A 25,277-nucleotide genomic window follows, 5' to 3' on the forward strand; every position below is an offset into this window, starting at 1 on the left:
TCCGAACTGCAAGAGGTTTTAACCTGACGTTGTTTCTATTGATACAAGGCCGGACCTTAGATCTGGGTGTGTGTTTCCATCAGTACAGGGGATCTTCGAAAGTGCTAAGGCTGTTTGCCCCATTCTTGTAGTTAAACTTCTGTTGATACTATAGAGAGTCCTGAGCAAAAATAATTGACATCACATCTTTTATGACTCAACAAACCTCTTGTGACTTAAGTGTTTTCATCAGCGATGGCAACTCCTGGGTGATGGCATGAGGAGGTCACCTATAGAATATACAATAGTTCTTGGTGGAGAGGAAAAGAGGAAAATAAGGCCATGAGTGAATTTCTACAAGGTGCATCAAGCGTGGGAGAAGCGATCTTTCCAGTGTTCTTTTGTCCCGGATCCCTTGTTACCTAATGTTCTGCCTTTACCCTTTCTCTAGTAAACAGTTTACTCCTTTTTTTCATCACTATAGCAGCTCTTCATTGAGGTTGCCACCGGCGAAACCCCCTAAACTTTCTCACTGAGGTGGTGGTCCCAGGAATCCTAGGGGTTCTGGCCATTTCTCTTGGCTGCAGCATCGGGGTCCGTCACCGCGATGAGGCTCACGGGTTGCTGAGAAGCCACAAAACTTTCCCCTTACCCTTGACTCACCCCTTAGCCTTAATACTGATTTAGGAGTCTTTGCAGCAGCGAGGGCGCTGAGCTCTCGGTCCCCGGCCCCCTTCCCGCCGCGCCCACACAGCCCCCACACACTCTCCGAGCCACCTTTCTCCAGACTCCTCCCCTGTCCTATCCTTGACTCCCGTTATATTGGCCACCCGTGGCCGGTGCCGGGAACTCCTAGTGGATCGGCGGCCGCCTCCGCGGGCGATGCGTTGCCCGCGTGAGCGCTGGATTGTTCCAGTCTCTGAGCATGGCAGATTTCCACCGGATGACATCATGGGAGCTGAGTGAGAGCCGGCACCGAGAGGGGCACGTGGAAGGGGAGGGGGAGCAGAGGAAGGGAGAGGGCCGGGGAGCGGAGCCAGAGCCGGGCTGCCTGCCACCCGGCTGCAAGTCCGAGAGCTTGGGAGGAGCGCTCCGCTCGCAGCTGACAAAGGACGGGAGGATGCCGGCGCCCCGGGAGGCCTGATTTGTGCCGCTGGGCGGCCGCCTGAACGATCTCGCCCCTTGGCCGGTGAGTGATTGCGAAGATCCATCCATCACCCTCCTGCAAATCCACACCCTCCTTGGCTCGCGGTCCCGGAGCGGCTGCGTCCCGAAGCCCGCGCGGGGCTTGGCACAGCACCAAGCCCGGAGCGCAGGCAGCGGGTGCCTTTGCGCGGCGGGTCCGCGGGGAAGCGGCGGTGCTGGCTGGGTGCGCGGCGGGTGCTGGGACCCAAGCCGCTGGCGGCGGGCTAGCCGGTAGGCGGCGCCCGGGTGAGTGGACGTCCTCGCAGCCGATGCCTTGGGGAGTTACCGCTTCTGGCTCCCCGCGGCCGCCCTGCGCGCGGGCGGTTTCTAGTGGAAGCCCAGTGCGCGGCGGGCGGTTTGCACTCGTGTGGTGCTAGTCTCCGAACCGCACCGCTCAGAAAGCTGGGGATCGCTGACAGCCCCTCCACAGGCTCACGCGTTCTCGTTGTGGGCTTGAGAGGAACGGGCACCAGTTACCCCGGGAGGGCGCACACTGCAGAAGACCGAGGGCAGTCTTTGTCTTGGGTTAAGCGCTGATGACTCAAACCTGAGACAGGCTCACTGCAAAGGTTGAGACCGATCCCCGGTCCCTGGCACACACCTGACTGGGCGAGATATGCCATTGTGTCCCTGCAGCGCGCGGGACTGGGAGCTGGGACTTCAGATGCCTGAAGGGTCCCGCGCTCTCGGATGAGAGGGGCAGTTATCCAGGTGCAGAAAGAGCTCCTTCAAGGGAAAAGACCGGTCGAGGCAGAGAGGCACCCGAGTTCTAGCCCCAAGTGGCGAGAGTGTAAGAGCAAACTTAGCGAGACTCCTCGCACTCTTCTTTCTGGTTTCGGAAACGTTTATCTTGGGGATTATTTGTGGCAGGTGAATGTAGTCAGAGGCGTGTCCAGTGCATAGTTAGAGAGACCCACGTTTTTCTGGCAACTCCTTTTGTTATTCAGTAGTTCTGGAAGAGGCTTGCTTCCTAAACCTTCTTTTAGATCACGGTCTGTTCTATTGATAGAGCATTGTGGGCTTAAAGAGAAAAGACTCGGAACATGCTCAGCTACGGTTCAGAGTTGTGCGGTGTGTTAAGTGCTAGCGAGCCAACATACCAATACCCCACCTCCACTTTTCCTGCATGTTGGACACGTGTTTTATCGATGAATTCCTTATGGTTGGGAACAGTACATTTTTCAGATCACAAAGAAGTGGCGATAGCTATTTTAATATGTGATTTTAATGTTAATGCATTTCAAAAAGTGTTCCATTTGTGGAGAAGATCGAAGGAAATGAAAGTTTCCTGGATTTGGTGTATGATAGTGTATGATAAATGATCTGAATACTAAGGAGATTCTTGGTATACAAGTTTGATTTCTCAGCATCCGAAGTGATAACAACCAATTATAATTCAAAAGGTTAGTATTTTTCTTAAAATAGACTTACTGGCTTCTCTTTAGACAGCTTGTTTTTCTTTAAAGATAGGTGGTCGTCTTAATGAAAGTGCTCGTCTTAATGTATCTTCTCTAAAACAGAAGGATCAAAAGAAATTATTTTGTTCCAGTATTGCTCTTCTGATAAAGTTTGTGGCTTTTTCAGAACAGACATGATAGAAAATTTCTGGAATAAGAAATGTCAAAATTAAAACAACTGGATGAGGTATTAGAGAGCTATTATATTAAATATAGCAGCGATGGGACTAAGATGGGTCTCCGGATGTTACATTAGTTTTGCCTTTGAAAACCCCATGTCCCTTTTTGGATTATTTGAGGTAGGGATAGGAGGGCGGGAGATTGAGCCCGGTACTTAGTATGTGGGAAGCTACCACTAAGCCTCATCGGCTTCCCTGAGTTGTTTTTTCCCTTGGTTTGCTTGTTGTTTGCTTTTGTTTTTTCAGGAGTCACCACGAACCCAACTGAGCCCCTGTGTGGGAGGTGAGAGGTTGGAGCTCAACAGCTTGAGCCACATCCTCTTCCTCACTGTAGCTTTCAAATGCTTCTTGGAAGTACACAGTTAAATGATTATGTTGTTGTGCTGTGTTGTGATAGGACTAGAGAGAGCTTGTCTGTAGCCAGGACTTCTGGGGTTTAGCAGCAATATTTTATGCTGTGATTCGGAAATAGTTTTTAGTCATTAATTGTTTCTTGATTTCTTGTTGCAAATGAATCAACCTGTTTCTTCAAAGGTTTTGTTACTAACTTTATTGTACTCGTCACTTTACATAAAACTTATGGATCTTTACATTGTGGTTCTTAAAGAACCTGTTGCTCAAGTTAGTTGCTGTCATCAAAAATTCTGATAACAAAAGCTCTTTATGTGAGGAACCCATTGAACGTGCTGACGGCTGTGTGGTCTGCTGATGTGCTTGGATGCTGGGCTTACCCAACATAAAAATACACGTTTACATAAAATACATAGTCCTCATCAGACCATCAGCAAGCAATTATAAGCAAGACGTACTGTGGTATTTGGTTCATGGTTTTTGGCCAATTACATTATTTTTGTCCTTGTTGTCTCACCTCCCTTCCTTTTGTGAGGTAAACAGAAACACACATTAAGGAGAACAGGTCATATTTTATGTCTGAAATTTTATATTTTAAAAATATTTTATACAAGAATGCCAAATGTGCTCTGGTACTTCCTCTACACATATACTGGAAAATGTGGTGAAATTCCTCAGAAAGCATAATATCTTACATGATTTGATATACTTGATAGACAGTACAATATTATTTTAAAAATATATGGAGTATGGTATGTCCCTTGATCTAGGGAATATTCTCATAGTATGTTTTAACATGTTGCCTGAATATTTTGGCTATACATGGACTCTTCATTGGGGAAGATGAGGAAGAAGTAGAGGAAGCTTCAAAATAATTCATAACAAAGGCATCATCTATTCTGCCAGCAAACAGTAATGTTTCAGGGGAAAAGAGCATTCTGACAGAATCCTGGAGTTATCTCTAAGAAAGAAAGTACAGCAGAATTAAGTTTGTACTATTTGATGGCCTCTTGCTTTCATTTTTTTCAATAACAGATACTTTATGATTTCTAGAATACAGTGAAACTTTCTCTCCCTTCCTTGAGGCAAAGTTGTAACTTGAACTCAATCAGAATGTTGTTCTGTGGGCTTTTCCATGGTGTAATTTAAATTCTAGATTGAGTATACTTTATGGATCACAGAAGGTTGGGATTTTAACTTATGTCCTTGCCTTTTATAGAAATTGACAGGTAAAATGATTCTGGCTGAAAGGTTTTGGCATTTCAGCTTCTTCTGGGAATTGCAAGTAAAAAGTGTAAACCAAAGTTATAAAATTGTTGACAATATTCAAAGATGTCATGGTGTCTTATTCAGTGTGTAAAAAAATGTTGTTAACTGAGTTTTTAAAAAATATAAAAAAGCAACTTTGTTGCCAATTCTCTAGAAGCCTGAATTATCCCTTTGTTATATATTGGACACATTTTAACACCTAACACACTCCTCCATGATACCGTTAATTCATTTTCTGCAGTTTCAGAATGATGACCACAGGCAGGAAATATGGTTTCTAGTTTTGACTTTGTCATCTAACCTAGGACAAGTCTCTGAAACTCTTTGAACATTAGTTATATTTTCCATAAACTAAGAATGATAATACCTTCTTTGCCTTTATAACAGGGGATGGTGCACAGAAAATGAGCTAATGTGCAAAATGATTTGGAAAATATGTTAATAGAAAGGCACAAATCTAACAAAACTGGTATATTAATGGTCTTAGTAACCTTTTAAAAATATTTTTATTAAAGAACATATAGGTTTACAGAAAAATCATGCATAAAACACAGTTACTATATACTAGAGTAATATTAACACCTTGCATTAGTATGGTATATTTATTACAATTGATGAAAACACATTTTAATAATTACACCATTAACTAAATCTTTGGTTACATTAGAAATCACTGTTTGTGTTACACAGTCATGTGATTTTTGTTTTCAATTTTTATTCTAGTAACATATATATAACCTAAAATTTCCAGTTTTCACCACATTTAAATATATGTCAGTGCCATTAAATACATTCACAATGTTGTGCATTAAATACCATGATCATTACCAAAACTTTTCCATCAATCACCCTGTACAATTTAGGCATTACCTCCCATTTCTTACCCCCTACCTGGTCTCTGGTAACCTACATTTGATTATAGTTTCTGACTCTATGAATTTGAAATTCTAATTATCTCAAATCAGTGAGATCATACAATATTTGTCCTTTTGCGCCTGGTTTATTTTACTCAACATGATTTCTTCAAGGTCCATCTATGTTGTGGCATATATCAGAACTTTATGCCTTTTTTGGGATGCATAATATTCCATTGTATGTATATACCACATTTTGTTTATCCATTCATTGGTTAATGGACACTTGGATAATTTCCATCTTTTGGCAAGTTTCCATCTTATGAACATTGGTATGCAAATATCTGTTTCAGTCCTGCTTTTGTTTATTTTGGGCATATCCCTAGAAGTGAGACTTCCAGGTCATATAAATTCTATTTTTTGTCATCTCCAACCTGTCTTCCACAGCAGCTGTACCATTTTACAATTCCACCAACAGTAAATGATGTTCCTATTTTTCTACATCATCTCCAATACTTGTAATTTTCTTTTTTTTTTTAAATAGTAGCCATTCTAGTGGGCATAAAGTGGTGCTTCATTATGGCTTTGATTTGCATTTCTCTAATGACTAATGATCGTGAGTATCTTTTCATGTGCTTTCTGGCCATTTGTAAGTCTACTTTGGAGAAATGTCAGGTCTTGCACATTTTAAAAATCAGATTATTTGTCTTTTTGGATTTTGGGATTTCTTTCTATTCCTGAATATCAAACCCTTGTCAGATATGGGGTTTTCAAATGTTTTCCACCATTGTGTAAAATGTCTTTTTACTTTCATGATGAAGTCCTTTGGTGTGCAAAAGATTGAAATTTTGATACAGTCCAATTTATTTATTTTTCTTTTGTTTCCTATGCTGTGGGTGAAAAGTCTAAGAAACCATTGCATAACACATTGCTTTCCTACATTTTCTTCTAAGAGTTTGATAGTTATGTTGTTTATATTAAGGTCTTTGGTCCATTTTGAATTGATATTTGCATGCAGTGTGAGATAGGGACTACTTATTCTTTTGCATATGAACTTCCAGTTTCCCAAGCACCATTTCTTGAAGAGACTTAGTACCTTTGTCAAAAATCAGTTGGCCATAAAAGTGAGGGTCAATCTGTGAATTATCAAATTGGTTCCATTGAACTATATACCTGTCCTTTTGCCAGTACCATGCGATTACTGTGGCTTTGTAATTAGTTTTAGGATCAGGAACTATGAGTCCTCCAAACTTGTTCTTCTTTTTCAAGATGACTTTGTTTATTCAGGACTCCTTACCATATAAATTGGAAGAGTGACTTTTCCATTTCTACAAAGGAGGTCCTTGGATTTTTGATTGGGATTGCATTGAATCTATAAATTCATTTGGGTAGATTTGATATCTGCAATATTTAGTTTTCTAATCCATGAACTTTGAAAGTCTTTCTAATTATTTAGGTCTTTTAGAATAAATTTAGCCAAATTGTGTAGTATTCAGTGTATATGTCTTTTATATCCTTGGTTAATTTATTCCTCCCTATTTGATTCTTTTAGTTATTTTAAATGGAACATTCCATTTCTATTTATTTTAAATGGAATATTTTTATTGATTTTTCATTACTAGCATATAGACACACTACTGATTTTTGTCTTTTGATCTTTTACCTCACCACATTGCTGAATTTATTTATTAGTTTTAGCAATTTTGTTACAGATTTTTTAAGATTTTCTATATATAGGATCATGACATCTGCAATAGGGAAAATTCACATCCTCCTTTCCAGTTGGATGCCTTTTAGTTCTTTTACCTGTTTAAATGCTTTAGCTTGAATTTTCAGTACACTTTTGAATAACAGTGGTGACAGTGGACATCCTTTTCTTGTTTCTGATTATAGAGGGAAAGCTTTAAGTCTTTTACCATTTAATGACAATAGCTGTGGACTTTTCATAGATGCCATTATCATATTGAGGATGTTTCTTTTTATTCCTAGTTTCCTAAATGTTTTTATCAAAAAGTGGTGCTGGAATTTTTCAAATGCCTTTTGCGCATCAATTGGAAGATCATGTTTTTTTAAAGTATTTTTTCTTTTGTTTTTCTTTGGTTTTTTAATGTCTTTTATAACATTAGTTGATTTCTTTATGTTGAACCAACCTTGCATACCTAGGATAAGTACCACTTGATGATATTGTTTAATTCTTTTAATGTGCTGTTATATTCAGTTTGCTAGTATCTTGTTTAGGACTTTTACATCTACATTCATAAGAGATATTGGTCTGTAATTTTTTTTCTTGTAGTATCTTTTTCTGACCTTGGTATGAGAGTGATGCTGGCCTCATATAATGAGTTGGGAAGTGTTTCCTACTCTTCAATGTTACTTTTTCCTAAAATGTTCAGTAAGATTTACCTCTGAAGCTATCTAGTTCTGTGCTTTTGTTTGTAGGGAAGTTATTGGTTTGTTGAGATCTATTTCTTCATGAGTCAGTATAGGTAGTTTGTGTGTTTCTGGAAATGTGTTTCTGGAAAGGTTATTTAATTTGTTGGCATACATTTGTTTGTAATATCCTCTTACAATCCTTTTTATTTCAGTGGAGTTGGTGACAAGGCCCCCTTTTTCTTTTCTGATTTTAGTTACTTATGCCTTCTCTCTTTTTCAGTCTTTCTTAGTCCAGACAAAGTATGTTGATTATGGAACTTTTCAAAGAACCAACTTTTGGTTTTGTTGATTCTCTGCATTGTTTTCTATTTCATTTATCTCTGCTGTACTCTTTGTTATTTCCTTCCTTCTGCTCACTTTCAGTTTAGTTTGCTCTTCTTTTTTTAAAACTAGATCCTCCAGTTTTGAGGTTAAGTCTCTGATTTGAGATCTTTTGGTTTTAAATGTGTTTATAATAGAACTATAAATATCATTCTAAGCACTGCCTTTGCTGCATCCATAAGATGTGGTATGCTGTGTTTTCATTTTCATTTGTGTCAAGATTTTTCTATTTTCCCTTGTGATTTCTTCTTTTATCAATTGGTTATTTAAGAGTATGCTATTTGCTACATATTTGTGAATTTTTCATTTCTCCTTCTGTTTTTATTTCTAGCTTTATTACTTTTTAGTTGGAGAAGATATATTGTATAGTTTATTTATTTTTTAATATTGAAAATTTTTTTTTGATGTAACTTATCTTCTTTCCTGGAGAATGAGCCATATGCATTAGAAATGAATGTGAATTCTGTTGCTAATGGATGAAGTATTTATTTTATCAAATCGATTTAAGAGTATCACCGAGGTCTTCTATTTCCTTATTGATCTTCTGTCTAGAAGTTAAATCAATTATTGAAAGTGGCGTATGGAAATCTCCTACTATTAACATATAACAGCCTATTATTTCTCCTTTCAAATCTGTCAATATTTGCCTATATATTTTGGGGCTCTGCTTTTGGGTGCATATGTATTTATAATTATTAAGCCTCCATATTTAATTGACCCCTTTTTCAGTATATAAATTACCTTCTTTGTCCCTCATAACAGGTTTCATCTTGAAGTCTATCTTATCTGATATTATTATAGCTATGGCTCTCTTTTGATTACTACTTGTATGATATACATTTTCCATCATTTCACTTTTAACCTACTTATGTGTTTTAATTTAAGGTGAGTCTTTCATGCACAACTATAGTTAGGTCATGTTTTTTCATCCATTCTGCTGATCTCTGCCTTTTGACTGGAGAGTTTAATTAATCCATTTGCATATAAAGTAACTACTGATAATGCAGGACTTTCTTCTAATATTTTGCTATTTTTTGTAAGTCTTATAATTTTTTTGACTCTTAAATCTTCCATTAATGTCAACTTTCAATTTATTTGATTTTTTTTACAATTTTATTTTTTCTACAATTTTGAGTACTAATTTCTTCCTGAAGGTATTTTTCATATATTTTCTTTTTGGCTACGTGGGGTTAAACTTTAACATTAGAAATATGTAACAACCATATTTGAATTGATACCACTTGACTTCAATGACATAAACATACAATTTTCTAAGTCCTTCTTTCCCTCTCTTTTTCATACTTGTTACAGATTATACTTTTGTACTTTGTAGATCCCAAACAATAGTCTTGTGATTACTTTTTAATCACATGCAGTTTAGCACCTGTAAGGAGAAAGAAGTGGAATTGCATGCAAAAATATACTGTACAATAGTATTGAAATCTATAATTACTCATATGGTTATCTTTTTTTTTTTTTTAAAGATTTATTTATTTTTATTTAATTTCTCCCCCTCCCCTGGTTGTTTGTTCTCTGTGTCTGTTTGCTTCGTCTTATATCTTTGTCGGCTTCTGTTGTCCTCAGTGGCACAGGAAGTGTAGGCGGCGCCATTCCTGGGCAGGCTATACTTTTCTTTCGCGCTGGGCGGCTCTCCTTACGGGTCCACTCCTTGCACGTGGGGCTCCCCTATGCGGGGGACACCCCTGAGTAGAGAGGCACCCCTTGCGCGCATCAGCACTGCGCATGGGCCAGCTCCACACGGGTCAAGGAGGCCCGGGGTTTGTCTGTCTAGTTTTCTTTGCTTTCAATTTGAAGAAATTCCTTTAGCATTGCTTATAAGGCAGGTCTAATGGTAATGACTTTCAGCTTTTGTTTTTCTGGGAATGTCTTAATCTCTCCCTCATTTTTGAAAGAAAGTCTTGCCAGACATAAGATTCTTGGTTAGCAATTGTTTTCCTCCAGCACTTTAAATATTTCACACTAGTGCCTTCTTTCCTCTATGGTTTCTGTGGAAAAATTTGTACTTAATAATTTTATTGGTATTTCCTTGTATATAACTTTTTGCTTTTCTCTTTAAGCTTTTAAAATTATTCCCTTGTCTTTGACATTGTACAATTTGATTTCTGTGTGTCTTAGTGTGATTTTCCTTGAGTTTACCCTGTTTGGAATTCCTTAGGTTTCTTGAATATGCATAATCAAGAATTATTTCTTTGATTACTCCTTCTGTATCTTTCTCTCTTTCTTATCTTTCTGGATCTCTTATAATGCATATCTTGGTATGACTTATGGTATCCCAGAGATCTCTTATACTTTGTTTGGTCTTTTTAATTTTTTTTTCTTTCTGTTTCTCACTGTGAATCATTTCAGTTGTCTTGTCTTTGAGATCATGGATTCTTTCTTCTGCTACCTCTAATTGCTGTTGAAACCTCTAAGGAATTTTTCATTTCAGTTATAGTTTTCTTCACTTCTGGTATTTCTATTTTGTTCTTATAGAGAATTGTTCATTCATTTTTTCCCCCTGTTTTCCTTTAGTTCTTTCTCTGTTTTTTTCCCTTTATCTTCTTGAGCATACTAAAGAGCTTTGAAAAAAAAAAAGTGTTTGGCTGACATTTCCAAAGTCTGGTCCTCTTCATTGATAGTTTTTTATTTTTATCTTGTTCTTTTGGATGGACCATCACTTCCTGCTTCTTTGTCTTGAAATTTTTTGCTACACATGTACATTTTAGTATTTTTAAGTGTTTATTGTGGATTTAGTCCATGAGCTGTCTTTTAAGTTTATATACAGCTAGTGATATGACAGAGATTTAGAGATTTTCTTGACTGCTGAGATGTAATGAAAACAGACAACCAAAGCGGAAAGCAGTTTTCACTGCCTTTGCAAATTGTGTCCATTTTAGTCAGTGTTCTTCCTAGTTTAGTCCTCCTATCAAAGAGATCAGCTGGAGGTAAATGCAAAGTGCAGGGTTCTCTATGCCTTATATGAGCCTGCAAGGGACCTGCTTTTTCCCCTTGGTTTGTGTTTGCTAGCAGCCTATGGAATCTCCTCATTTATGTGTTACAGGAGTTCAAGTGTATGCTCCTTTCACTCCCTATGAAATATACTTTCATCCTTTCCTGGTGCTTTCTTGTAAGACTTAATGCAGCTACTTCCTTGTCCTAGGCCACTTCAACTTAATTGTTTCTCACACAGTCCCAGCTGTCTGCAAGCCACTTCTCTACTGACAGCACAAACTGGGATGGCAAGCCAAGATAATTCCCTGACTCAGTACTTCAAACTTCTACCCATAAATGGGCACTGACATACACACACTCCAATATGTGCAGATGGGCCACTCCTCTTTCCCTCTGGAACAAGGCCTGGACCTACAATGGAAGTATAAGCTCTCTAGTTTGCATTGTGGATGGTGTGGGGGAAGGGCCAGGAAGGGCATAAGGAACTTCTTCTATGACTTTTGAAACTGTGATTTCTTGATTCAGCCCTTGCCCAATTAATGTAGCCCTTTAATTATTTTCCATAATGTTGAAGACATTTGCCATCTTTAAGATTCCTCTGCTGGCTTTGCTCAAGGGAGGTTGAAACAGTGGCCACCTGGAGACCCTAACCCCTACACATTCATCAGCTCTCAGACCACATACTCCTGAAGTTTGAGTTCTAGGTGTTTATGTCCCCCCTAGCACCAGCAACCTGCTGTAGGAGCCCAAGCTGCAGTCCTCGTGTCTGCCCCTTACATGGCTGGGAGGAGGAGTTTAGCCAGTGCAAGGAGGGTGATACTAACTGGTATTCATTGCATTTTACCAGCCTCTTCCTCGTCTCCTACCCTGGATGCTGCTCACTGTTCCACTGTACTCTGTAGTTTTAAATAGTTGCTTCTGACAGTTCTGGCCAGTTCAATAGTTGTTCTGGTGGAGGGTCTGATTCCTGGAGCTTCCTACTCTGTATCTTCTCACAATGCTCTCTCCTTAGTAACTTTTGAAATAATTTATATTAGGTATATTTTCCCCATACACCACCCTATTATTAACACCTTTTATTAGTGGCATACTTTTGTTATAATTCATAAGGAACAGTCTTATACTGCTAACTAAATTTCCATCATCTCCAGTAATTTCAGGGTATTATATACTCGTATGTTTTCTCTTTTAATTTTTATTCTACTAACATAAATGCCCTGAAGTTTCCCCTTTTAACCACCTTCACCTGTTTAATTTAGTATTGTTAATTTCACACACAATAATGAGCTACCATCATGACATTCTATTTCTAAACCTTTACAATCAACTTAAATAGAAATTCTGTACAAATTAAGCATCAACTCTCCATATTCAAACCCTAAACTATGCCCTGGTAACCTACATTCCATTCTGATTCTAACTCTATGAGTTTGCTTATTATAATTACCAATATCAATGAGATCATACAAGATTTGTCCTTTTGTGTCTCACTCATTTCTCTCAACATAGTGTCCTCAAGATTCATATGTGTTGTTGCATGCATCAGGACATCATTCCTTTTCATGGTCAAATAATATTCCATTGTATTCATTCATTGGTTGATTAACACTTGGCTTACTTCTGTCTTTGGGTAATGGTGAATAATGCCACTCTGAATATTGGTGTGCAAACATGTTTTATTCCCTGCTTTCAGTTCTTCTGGGTTATATGGTAGTTCTATACTTAGCTTCCTGAGGAACTGCCAAACTCTTTTCCACAGTGACTGTCCCATTTTGCCTTCCCACCAACAATGAAGAAGTGTTCCTATTTCTGTGCATTCTCTCCCATCCTTGTAGTTTTCTCTTCTTTATTTTAATAGTAGCCATTCTAGTGGATGTAAAATGGTATCTTGTGGTTTCGATTTGCATTTCCCTAATAGCTTGTGATGTTGACCATCTTTTCATGTGGATTTTAGCCATTTGTATATCCTTTTTGGAGAAATGTATATTTGAATCTATTGCCCATTTAAAAAATTTTTTTGTCCTTAGTAACTTTTTAACATCTACATACTTCAGTTTAAGGAGACAGATTTAAATAGAAGTGAATCTAGTTTGTTATTTCTATTTTAAACATCTGATTTTTTAAATTGTGGAATTCTTGACAATTCATTTGTTCTAATTTATTCATAATAATTATGAAATTAGTTGCTCTATGTATTTTTGTATTATAAGTTTGCTGACAACAAATTGTCTTTGTGTGTCTGAAAATATTTTCATACAGCTTTCATGTTTAAATATGATTTAAGCAGGATGTAGAATATTCATTTGGTTATTTTCTTTCAACACTTTAACTTTTTATTCTTTTGACTTCTGGATTACATCACACCTGTAAGTCTTATTGTTCTTGCTTTGCAGGAAATGTATGTTTGTTTTTGGTTGACTTTAAGACTTTTTAGTTTGTCTTTATTTTTCATCAATTTTGCTATGATGTTTCTATGTCTACTTTTCTTTGTATTTATCTGACTTCTAGTTTGCACTGATTCTTGTATTTGTGTATTGATTTCTTTCATCAGTTTCGGCTGATTAACTTGGATTATTGACTATAATCTCTTCATATATAACTCTATTTCATCCTGCCTCTCCTCTTTTTCTGAGATTATATGTTTATTAGATCATTTCACTGTGCCCAGCAGGTGTCTTATATTTATTTCACTGTTTTCTATTTTTTTTCTCTTTGATGCTTTAGATGTTTTTCTTTATACCCTTTTTAGTTTCACTGACCTTTTTTTCAACTGTGCCTATTATGCTGTTAAGTTCATCAATTGGGCTATTTCTTTAACTATTGCATTGTTTTCAGTCTTCAAATGTGCATTGATTATTTTCTCTATATCCAAACTGTCTAATTTCTTCATCTTTTCATCTATTACTTTTGAATAGAATATAGTAACCAAAATTGTTATGAACTTTTTTCTCTGTTAATGCCAATAGTTGGATTACTGTGGGCCTCTTTTCAGTATAACTATTACTTTTGACTTCATTGTGCATGAACAATTTTAGAGGCTCCAGGTGACTTAACTATCTTCACTGAGGTGTCAGTGTTTCTTCATTTAGAAAAATAAGCTGGGGCAGGCAAAGCTAATCACGGTAACTCCATCAGTGACTGAGCTGAGTCAAGTGCTCATAGTCTCTCTTTCCTTCTATGTCATCAGATCCCAAAGCATCAATATTCAGAGTCTTGTTCTGGTGTTCTCACAGGTCATGGGTGCAAGTCAGGGCAAGACTTATGAGAAACACAGTCTTCTTTTCAGAAACCTCTTCCTTTGTGTCTTAACGCCCAACCAGGTATGAAACTTTAGATTTCAACAAATGTCATGAAGGTTAAGCATGATATGGGTCAGGTTTGAGGTTCTACCCTTTATTTTTCACTGAAACCTTGGGCCTTCATAGCCCTAATTTTGTCTCTCCAGCCCCGTGTTATTGCCAAAAACTCCTTGGGATTCTCTGGATCACAGCAGTGTCTTCTGCACAGCAAAGCCCATATTCTTAGCCTCCTACTGTGTGTCAAGAAGCACCCTCAGACTTACTCAAATTAAAGCCTTCTGCACTTCAAAGGAGTTTGTCAAGAAAGTGAAAAGAGAGACAACACAATGGGAGAAAATATTTGGTAACCATATATTTGATAGGAGACTTATATCTTGCATATATAAAGAACTCCTACATCTTGAAAATAAAGACAAACAGCCCATTTTAAAAAATGGGAAAAGATTTGAACAGATACTTCTCCAAAAAAAAAGATACACAAATGGCTAAAAAACACATGAAAAAATGCTCAAAATCACTAGCTATTTGGGAAATGCAAATCAAAACAATGAGATACCATCTTTCCCCCATAAGACTGGCAGCTATCTAAAAATCAGCAGACTACAAGTGCTAGAGAGGATGTGGAGGAATGGGAACACTCATACACTGTTGGTGGGAATGCAGAAGGATCCAGCCATTCTGGAGGACAGTTTGGCGGTTTCTCAAAAAACTAGCTATAGTTTTGCCATATGACCCAGCAATTTCACTTCTGGGTATCTACCCAGTAGAAGTGAAAACAGGGACACAAACCGATATATGCACATCAATGTTCATAGCAGCACTATTTACTATTGCCCAAAGTTGGAATCAACCCAAACGCCCATCAACAGATGAATGGATAAATAAAATGTGGTATACACATACAATAGAATACTACTCAGCTACAAGAACAAATACAGTACAAACATATGTGATAACATGGATGAATCCTGAGAACTTTATGTTGAGTGAAGCAACCCGGGCATTGAAAGACAAATACTACATGACCTTTCTGATATGAAATAAGTAAACCAAGCTGTCTCAGAGAGCTAGAGACTGCATGATGAACTTAAAGGAAGTTGGGCATAGAGGAAGGTTGTGGGCTGACACCTACATGGGTGAAATCTATGATAAGCTGGAGGTAAGTATTTGTACAGGGAAGGGATAAAATGGGGGCATAAGGATAGCTTTCGTTGGGGCTTTATGGGCTTGAGAGGGACTAGGGATGGGAGGATGGTTCAGATGGCCCAAGAAATTGGGGGAACTGTGGGGAGAACATTTGAACATAAGAGACTGTCAGGTATGTGGTTGAAATTATATGTAGAGAAAACCCTTTAGAAAATGTAATACGGAATGTTACCTGTTTAAGGATGCTTAAGGGGGAGCATGTGACACAGGGCAAGCTTCTAGGGAGTGTGTGAGTGCTCATTTTGTCAAAGTGGGTTATATCATCGTGTGGAGACCCATGCAATGAGAGTGAAAGTACACCCACATCCTGGGGAGGACTGGTTAGGACAGTCAAGTATTTCAAGTCCTCAACATTGTTGCAAGTATCTCTGAATATGGTCCTTCAAGTAATGAAGTTTGATTGTCATGGTGGGCCCAGATGGGAGGGGGAAAGAGGTGTAGAATGCATGGAATCAGTGTAACTGTGGGGCAATGGAAGTGTTCCACAAGACCATCCAATGATGGATGTAGGACATGTTAAATTACAGTCTATAGGCTAAAATATAAACCATAATGTAAAAATAAGATAACTAAAAATTTAGAAAATTGTGTAGTCTAAAATGTAAACCATAATGCAAACCCAAATGAAACCATGTTTGAAAGCTATTGTTTCAATATCTGTACATCAGCTGCAGCAAATATAATATGAACATGAATAAAGATCATTGCTAGGGAAGGGAAAAAGGGTTTGATGTTGGATATATGGGAGTACTATATATTGTATATGTGAATTACTATGATCTAAAACTTATATGAAGACAAACTTAATAATTAGAAAGAAAAAGAGAAAGGATGTAGACACTGAGGAAGAAATGGAAGAAATTGCCTTGCCACTACACATACAGGGCAATACTTAAAGCAGTGATGAAAGACAAAATGTCAAAAACAAAGCTTTTTCATTTTTTGATATCCCAATTTATTTTTCCTTTATTTAATTTTTCTAAATTACTATGTATTCTATATCTAACCTTTAAACCCATCACTATATTCCATTTTACTATTAATGGAACCTAGCAATATATTGGGCTTCCTTTTTGAAGAAGTTTGGGACTACAGAGAGGCTCAACTATGGCGGGGGAGGAGCACTTGTGTGGGGTGTTATTGGTGGGGGGCACATGGTTGGGAGGGAGTTCTCCAGGGCCTGTATACAGGATACATAGAAAGGTTTGGGTATTTTCATAGTGGTTTCAGTTGGAAACGACAGCTGAGAGAGTGCTGATTTCCTGGCCAGGGGAGCTCTATCACATTCCCCAATGGAAGAGCAACAATCCCTCAAGTGCAATGGCAAAGACCAACAAAGACGGATGGTCCAATGATGAGCCCTTAATTCTGATGACTCCGATTATGAGCCTGTGTGCCTGCAATATGAACTAGGCCTAGAGCTGCAAGGTGCTTAAGAGTTACCTCCTGAAAGCCTCCGTGTTGCTCAAATGTGGCCACTCCCTAAGCCAAACTCAGCATGTAGATGCATTGTCTTCCCCCCAGCATGGGACATGACTCCCAGGGATGAGCTTCCCTGTCACCAAGGGATTATTACCAAGCACCAGATGATGTAACTAGAAAAAGACCTTGAATAAAGGGGTCAACTCAGACTGGCAAAATATCTCAGCCTACATGTAATATGAGATGTTAAAAACTGCTTTTTGATTTTGGATAAAAGAGGGAAATGGAAAGGACAAGTGAGTTTATATGGCTATGAGTCTCCAAAAAAGAGTCGGATGGTCATCAGAGGGGTCGTGCTTACATACACCTCAGCAGAGTACCAGAGACAACCAAGGTAGATGGAAATCCAGGTGCTGGTTCTCCTGAGGGCTACAGAGATCCACAGGTTCTACGGCCATGGCAGATGGCTTTGTAGTTCAGGGCCATGTCAGTTGGCCCTACTTTGGAGTTTGTGTTCCTGAATGTGATGGAGTTGGACTCAGATACAACCTTTCTACACATGCCTCTTTTGTTACTTTTATGGGACCTGTGGTTGGTGTTTGGGTTGGTGTATACTCAGGAGACCTGAATTTCTGGACTGTCCATGTGATGGCCAGGCCCTGGGCCTCAGCATATTTGTGGTTCCTACCCTCTGGTTTGCTGGACTTACCCCAATCAGCTGACAGGGAGGTGAAGAGGGTCAACCACCACACCAAGGAGCCAAGAGTGCCTACAACTGCAAGCAGGAGAATTGCATCCTTCTTCCATGTGGAATCTAAGCCCCCTCTTGATGTAGAGGGGGATTGAACATAACCATCCCAGGTTCCACAGGATGGAGGAATAGAGTATGGATTAGAGTGGACTTACTGGTGTTCTGCTCGAGAACTATTTGATTAGTAAGGGAAGTAATTGTAGTAGTGATGTGGAGAGGGTGGCCACAGTGGCTGCTGATGGTAGGGAGATGGAAGAAGAGATATGGTGTAGGGGCATCTTCAGGATTTGGAGTTGTCCTGGGTGTTGATGCAGGGATGGATGCGGGGCGTTATGTGTCTTGCTGTGGCCCACTGGGTGGACTGGGGGAAAATGTGGACTACAATGTGGACCACTGTCCATGTGGTGCAGCCGTGCTCCAGAATGTATTTGCCAGGTGCAGTGGATGTACCGTGATGATGGAAGAGGTTGTTGATATGGGAGCAATGGGGTGGGTGGTATATGGGGAGCTCATATTTTTTGAATGTAACATTAAAAGAAAATAAAGAAGAAAAGTAAATAAATACTCCTGAAATATTAAAAAAAAGAAAAAGGGAAGCACCCTCAAAATTCAACTTACATCTTTCTTGCTCCATCACTCTGGATTCTTGAAACCTCTAATCAGGGCTAGTTGAGAAGCTCTCTTATACTTATCAGATTACTTTTTGTTATATTTCTTTGGTATTTTCTAGTTGATCTTTGTGGTAGTATTGTTCTAGTGTGGGCTTTTCCACTGTAACTGTCAGCTGAAGTGTCATTATTTGTTCACAAATAATAAATTACAAAAATAAATTACCAAAGAGCCAAGATTACTACCTGGTGATAAAACTGGAGTTAGAAGTCCCAGTCTACAGGCTCCTAGCAATACAGTTAACACCACTCTATTTGATTCCTCAAAACTGTTGTTATAAAAAAAATGAGATTCTACTAAGTAATTATGTACTATTTAATTTTGAGATAATTTTTTTTTGACATAGAACTTAGTGAATGTCAGTGACTCAAATAGCCAATATATTCAAACTCGTATTGACTAAACATAATAAACTGAAAAATATTTCTTGCACTTAGGAGTGATATGTGTGTATATAATCTCATTCTCTCTATATATCTGTAATTTATCTATCTCCCGATTTATCTATCTATATGTAATCAGGATTTTTTCTGAATGTAAGCACCTGATGACCTATGAATCATCCTGACTTAAATTCCACATATATGGTATGAAGAATACAAGCAAAGCCAATCTGGAGCCTTCCTCTTAGAAACAACTCTCTTTAGAAACAAGTCTCTTTAATTTCCCAAATTTTTAATCTGAAAAGCACCTAATCTAGACTGGTATTTTGTCATATGCTCGTTACACTCTTAGCAGTTTAGTTAGTAGTATATCTATCTATTTTGTTATTGGTACCTGGATGGAACTTACAATTTATTTCCTCCACAAGAAATGTTATAAATAGTAGTTAGTAGTTGTGAAATAATTACTTTAACATCAAGTTATACCTGAATTAAATATACATCTGTGGATTGCCTATAAATTTTATTGATGCATGGTTAATTCAGATGAAGTAAAATATGTAATGTTAATTTTGAGTGATTACACGTTCCAGATAACATATTAGAAACCACTGACTTTTGGGGACACAGTTAATTATATGCTGGAGAATGCCTGGAATGGACTCTTTTGCTTACCTTTCATTCAGTGTCCTAATTTACATTAGGAGATTCCTGGAACCTTGATATTTGTGATAAATTAATCCTATGGTGTTGGGGTTAACATGGATGAAATATATTGTATCCCTCTTGGGCCTCCCTCATATCCGCTCATCCTTCTTCTGGGTCTGGCTACAGCTATGGCAAACAGCTTTAGTAGTCTTTTGCTCACTTATATTTTTTCTCACCTTAGAATTGTGCTGGTTATCTTTCACTTTAGGCTCTGTGACTTTATCAGCCTGGCTGATTTCTTTCCACTGCTCCTCACAGAGGAGTTTTAGCAGCCTGGAAGTGAAGAGGAACTAGCTCCACCAGGGGAAGCCTCAATCAGTGGGAATGCATGGACAATTTTGAGATGCATTCTTGTAATGGGATATCGCCCCAATCAACCCAATTCCACTCATGCCTACTGGCTTTTGCCCTTTAACTGTTTCAATTTACCCAGTGTTTCACTCTTATTCCTTGAAATCACCTTCTACTATTTGGGAATAATTTCTAATTTGTTCTGGAATTTTTAGGGAAAACTGACCAAAAATATATAATAAATTAGCTCTTTCTTTCCAGAATAAAATGAAAAAAAAGAATAGGAAAAAAAAAAAAAACCGGAAAATAAAGCTCTAGGCCACATCCATTTACAATGAGGAAAAACTGTTAAGAAGGAAGCTAAAACAGAGTAATCCTCAAAGATATTTTACCTACAAGTTTATCATCTTTCAGGTTGCAAAACAAGGCCATTTGACCATCTGTTGACCCCTAATAATTCATTTCCCTCCTTCCTTTCTTCTTCTATATGTCCCTTTAATACATACTTACTGAGGGTCCACTCTGTGTCCTATACTCTGCTAGGTCCTGGTGGTATAATAGTGAGTAAAAAATGTGGCATGGTTCCTGCCTCTTTGGAACTTACTATTTCTGTGGAAAAGATATGCCTTAATTAGATGAGCACAAACAAATTCACTTACACAAGAGTGGATGACACGAAGAACAGTTATAGGTACACACTGTTGGGAAGGCCTATCATAAGGAGGTTTACCTTAGCCAGAGGGATCTGGGAAAATCTCCTTGAGGAAGTGACAAACTGATGTCTGAAGGGTGAAAAAGGGTTTATAAGGAAGAGAAAGAAGAGATGATTTTCTAGACAGAGGGAACAAAGGTGTGTGCTCACTTGTTATTGGAAGCTTGCAGTTTTGAGGGACTCATTGACAGCCACGGGAGGACTGTGCTGGGTTGAAGACATGAGCCAGACATGAGGCGCTTTCATAAAAATATGCTATTTTTAACTTTTTAAACATTACATTCATATACATTTTTCAGTTTCGTTATCATTAACTTTTTTTTCCACATGCTGGCCTCTCTGGAATGTAAGATTTTTAGGAGCTGAATTCATGTTGCATCTACAGAACCTACCACAGAACCTGGCCACAATTAATTAAAAGGTCTGTGGGATTGTTCATTGGACTGGTCAGCTGCTTTAAAGTATGTCAAAATATTATTCATTTCATGGATGATAAACTTGTAAAGGAAGGTTATCAGCTTTAAGTTACCTGATAATCCAAGACTTGGGCATAGCTCTTATACTTTTATATTCATGATTTTATTTATTGCATCATCTTGTTTTTCTGTGAGAATTAATTAAAAATAAGTATAACAGTAGACGATATATACGGAAGCTTGCAACTACTTGTCCAAAACATGAGTGTGCAACATGGGCCTTTCAGAGAGGAGAGATATCGTAAAAAGTGGAGGGGTCTGGGTAGGCTCCATGACGGAGGAAGAGTAGGAAGAGGGAGATTAAATTATAAACCTTGCATTTCCCTTCTCAAACGCCTTAGGACTCAATATACTATAACCTTTTAATATCTACTTGTAATGGAAAGAACTGTTCCCTTGTTAATGAGGCCAGTGAAAATGTGATGTTTAGGTGCACAGATTCTGCATTTCTTGAACAGAAGTTTGAATCTAGCTCAGTCACTTATTTGGTCACATCCTTGGGCAAATAGCTTAACTTCAGTTTCTTCACAAGTAAAATGTGAATAATAATAAACTAAGTAATGTCATTGCTGTTAGTATTAAATGAGCTAATGCATATAACAACTTATAAAAATGTCCTTATGTATACAAACTTCCTTTCCTTTCCTTTATACTTGTAACACATTTGGTCTTTCAGACATTAAGTAGAAGCTTGATTTTACTTACCACAACTTCCACATATGTTTATTTTCTACTACCTTTTGAGTTTTTCCTGTTTTACCAAATGGAAACAAAAGGTTCTAGCCAGAACATATTGATATCTAATTAGTAAAGCCAGAAAAAGCAGAGACAGAAACATCTCATCAATGCCAGACAAAATTTCTTTAAAAGCGTTGAGTCCAGGGAATCTGGAATTTGGGCAGAGAAATTTAGAAAGGAAAGGATACATCGTAAAAATCAAATTCAATCAAGCTGTTTTCCTTATATATTTGTGCTTTGCTCTATTCTTATATAGGTGTGCCTGGATAGTTCTCATGTGAGTAATTCTAGGGTACATCTCTTTTTTAAGGCACATTTATTTTATGCACTGGCACTGAATGTCAGCTCCACTTCCTTTATTTATCCCACAACTATCAGACTGGAGGTATAAAAATACCTTTCATACCTCCTAAATTTTATGGCACTAATCTTCAGTTTTATTGTGCTTAATTAGACAACATTATTAAAATACTTTTGTGGTGCCCAGTACTAAGGAATAGCTGGAAAGAATGAATAAATTTGGGAGGCCAGAGATTAAAGAATTATAAAACTGAAAGAGTACTAGAAAAGATTTAAAAAATGGTGAAGAAAATGTGAATAAATGATTAAGAAGGGTAAAACCATGCCTGTATTTGTCTGAATTCTCTAGGGAAACAGAAACAATAGGCTATAGTGGTGTGTATATATACACATACACACATGTATATTTATTATAGGAATTGGCTCATGCGACTGTGGAGTTTGGCAATACCAAACACTAGTAGGCAGGCTGCAAGCTGGAAACTTTGAAAAAGGTCATTATAAAATCTGGCACATCTATGCTCTGTAGGGCATGCTGCAAGCTTGAAACTCCAGTGAAAGTGAAGTTGTTTCATCTAAGAGAAGCTGGCTGGCAGAAATTCTCCTTTTCTGTCTTCTGAAATTCTCACTTCTAGCCTTCCGATCTCCAGCTGCTGAAGGCAGTCTCCTCAGTTTATTGTAGATGTAATCAGCCATAAATGCAATCAACTGATTGATGTAAATTCATCTTCAAAATACTTTCACAGTAACAATTAGGCCAGAGCTTGCTTGATCAAATGAGGCACCATGCCTAGCCATGGAGACACACAACCTAGTCAAATTAACCATCACAATGTCAAACGGTAAATAAATGGATTAAAAGAAAAAGGGAACTATCTTTAAAAAGGAAAACTGTACAAGGAAAGGTTACAGAGGATTTAAAGAGGAATTAGAGATTAAAAAAGAATTTGAAAAACCTTAACTCTAAGAATTAAAGGCAAACATCTTAACGAAACACTAAAATAAAATTAGTACAAGGGACAGGTAAACTAAGGATGGATAATTGTGAAGGTTATGTGTAAAGTAAAATATGGAGCCCCAAATAAATGAGTAGACTGAAATGTATCCTTTGTGAAAGAATATTTTAAAATAATTAATGATTTTGTTCAGATGCTTACTTTACTTAGTGTTACAATTCACAAAATTGTTCATCAATTCACTTTGATAAAGATTATATATACTTATATTTAATATGATTTTATATTCATTAAAATAAGACATGGCATATTACTTTCTGTACCTTGCTTTTTTATGCAGAAGTTAAAATTCTGTTGAAATTATAAGAACATTAGGGGAAGTGAATTTGGCCCAACGGATAGGACGTCCGTCTACCGCATGGGAGGTCTGCGGTTCAAACCCCGGGCCTCCTTGACCCGTGTGGAGCTGGCCCATGTGCAGTGCTGATGCACTGAAAGGAGTGCTGTGCCATGCAGGGGTGTCCCCGCGTAGGGGAACCCCAAGTGCAAGGAGTGCGCCCCATAAGGAGAGCCGCCCAGTGCAAAAAAAGTGCAGCCTGCCCAGGAATGGCACCGCACACACAGAGGTGACGTAGCAAGATGACGCAACAAAAACGAGACACAGATTCCGGGTGGCACTGACAAGAATCCAAGTGCACACAGAAGAACACACAGCAAATGGACACACGCAGACAACTGGGGGAAGGAGGGGAAGGGGAGAGAAATAAATGAAAAATAAATCTCTTAAAAAAAGAATATTAGGTAAGTATTTATTGAAGAATACACATATGTTAAACTGGATGAGCAAAGAGATTAAGATTAGCTACATGCTTAAAGCTGTATATGGAGATATGAATATTGTGCTATTAGATATCTTAAGATCAATATATATACCTAAACATATTGCCTACAAGATAATAAAGACTGTCTTTGCTTTTGGCTTTGCATTCAGTTTGGGAATGTGACTTTTTAATTATGAATTTATTCTTGATAATGTCTTGAACAATCGGGGGCAAATAACATTAATTGATAAATTCATTTATTCATTCATGCATGCTTCATTCATCATATATTCATTAGAAATAGCTGGGTACCAGATACTGTGCTTAGCATTTGTGCATTTAGAAAATATGTAATTAACCAATGACTAGAAGAAGAACATTACTATGTATGCAAAATGACAGTGATGTGATGGACTTAATTCTTTCAGGCAGGCAATGCAGCTGAAGGAAGAGTTCTGTTTCTCAAAACTTCCTGCAGAAGGCCCAGAATTAAGCCCAAGCCAGGTCATGTGTCCATATCTGGAGCTGTTGCAGGTGTGTGGATGGGACAAATAATATGGTCAGATAATGGGGATAGGCGGTTCCCAGTGACAATCGAGATGGGACAAGGGGAAAATCTAAATAGTAAATGTGTGTTAAAGAGTGAGCTCTTTTCTTCTAAGGTGGAAATAATCATTCCTAAATTACTCAATTCCTTCTTTCATTTAGTCAGCAAATATTTACCAACCAACTTCATTATGTCTAACACTGTTTAGGATGCTATTGGTTCAGAAGTGGATCAAGCAAAGACCTTGAATCCATTAAGCTTATATCATTTTTTTTTAACAAATCAATTTTATTGATACATATTAACAAAGCATACAATTTATCCAAGTATACAATCACTGCTATTTGGTATAATCATATGTTGTGCGTTCAGCACTTCAGTCATTATTAGAGAATTTCATTATTTCAATACTAATAATAAACAAGAATCAGGCAAACAAAAAAGAAAATTCCTCACCTCTCAACCACTGTTTCCCCTGCTCTAGATAGCTGCTATTTCTGGCTACTCTTGTTTTTGTAAGCAGTTTTATCGAGATATATTCATATGATTTATCTAAAGTGTATAATCAATGGCATTTTTTGCAGCTGTTTAAAAGTCCTTTATTATAAAATTGTAAAACAAATAGAAAAATAGATCGAAAGAAATTACAAATTTTAAAGCAAAGTGCCAGGCCAGGTTAGATTTAATATAATCAATTATAAAAAGCAGAATAGCAACAAACCTTTACAAATGTAAATAATAATTATAAATATAATAGAAATTAATTGTAACATAATTATAATTTTTATATTACAACTCAAAATTGGACATAATAATCTCTAAGAATGAAATAAATTATTGATTTAGTTATTTAATTTCCTTTAGGCCATAATTCTTTCTAGATAATCAAATTCCTGTTTGGGAATTCTTCCTGTTTTATCGGAATGAATTATAGCAGCAAGCAGTTTGCTAACTCATAATTTTATGAGGCAGAAAAAATCAAAATCTTGTTCAATAGTAGTCATACTAAATCATGATT

The 25,277-nt window shown here is 37.6% G+C and overlaps 1 protein-coding gene across 1 annotated transcript in view; it reads left to right on the forward strand.

The window, feature by feature from the left end:
* The first annotated feature begins 583 nt into the window (after nucleotides 1-583).
* MARCHF1 (membrane associated ring-CH-type finger 1) overlaps nucleotides 584-25,277 on the forward strand; it is an 876,835-nt gene continuing 852,141 nt past the window's right edge. Inside the window, exon 1 of the mRNA XM_058275488.2 lies at nucleotides 584-1,168. The gene's annotated coding sequence lies outside the window, so the exon portion shown is untranslated. The remainder of the gene's footprint in view (nucleotides 1,169-25,277) is intronic.

The sequence above is a fragment of the Dasypus novemcinctus genome, chromosome 1, assembly GCF_030445035.2.
Source record: "Dasypus novemcinctus isolate mDasNov1 chromosome 1, mDasNov1.1.hap2, whole genome shotgun sequence".
NCBI classification, from domain to species: Eukaryota; Metazoa; Chordata; class Mammalia; order Cingulata; family Dasypodidae; genus Dasypus; species Dasypus novemcinctus.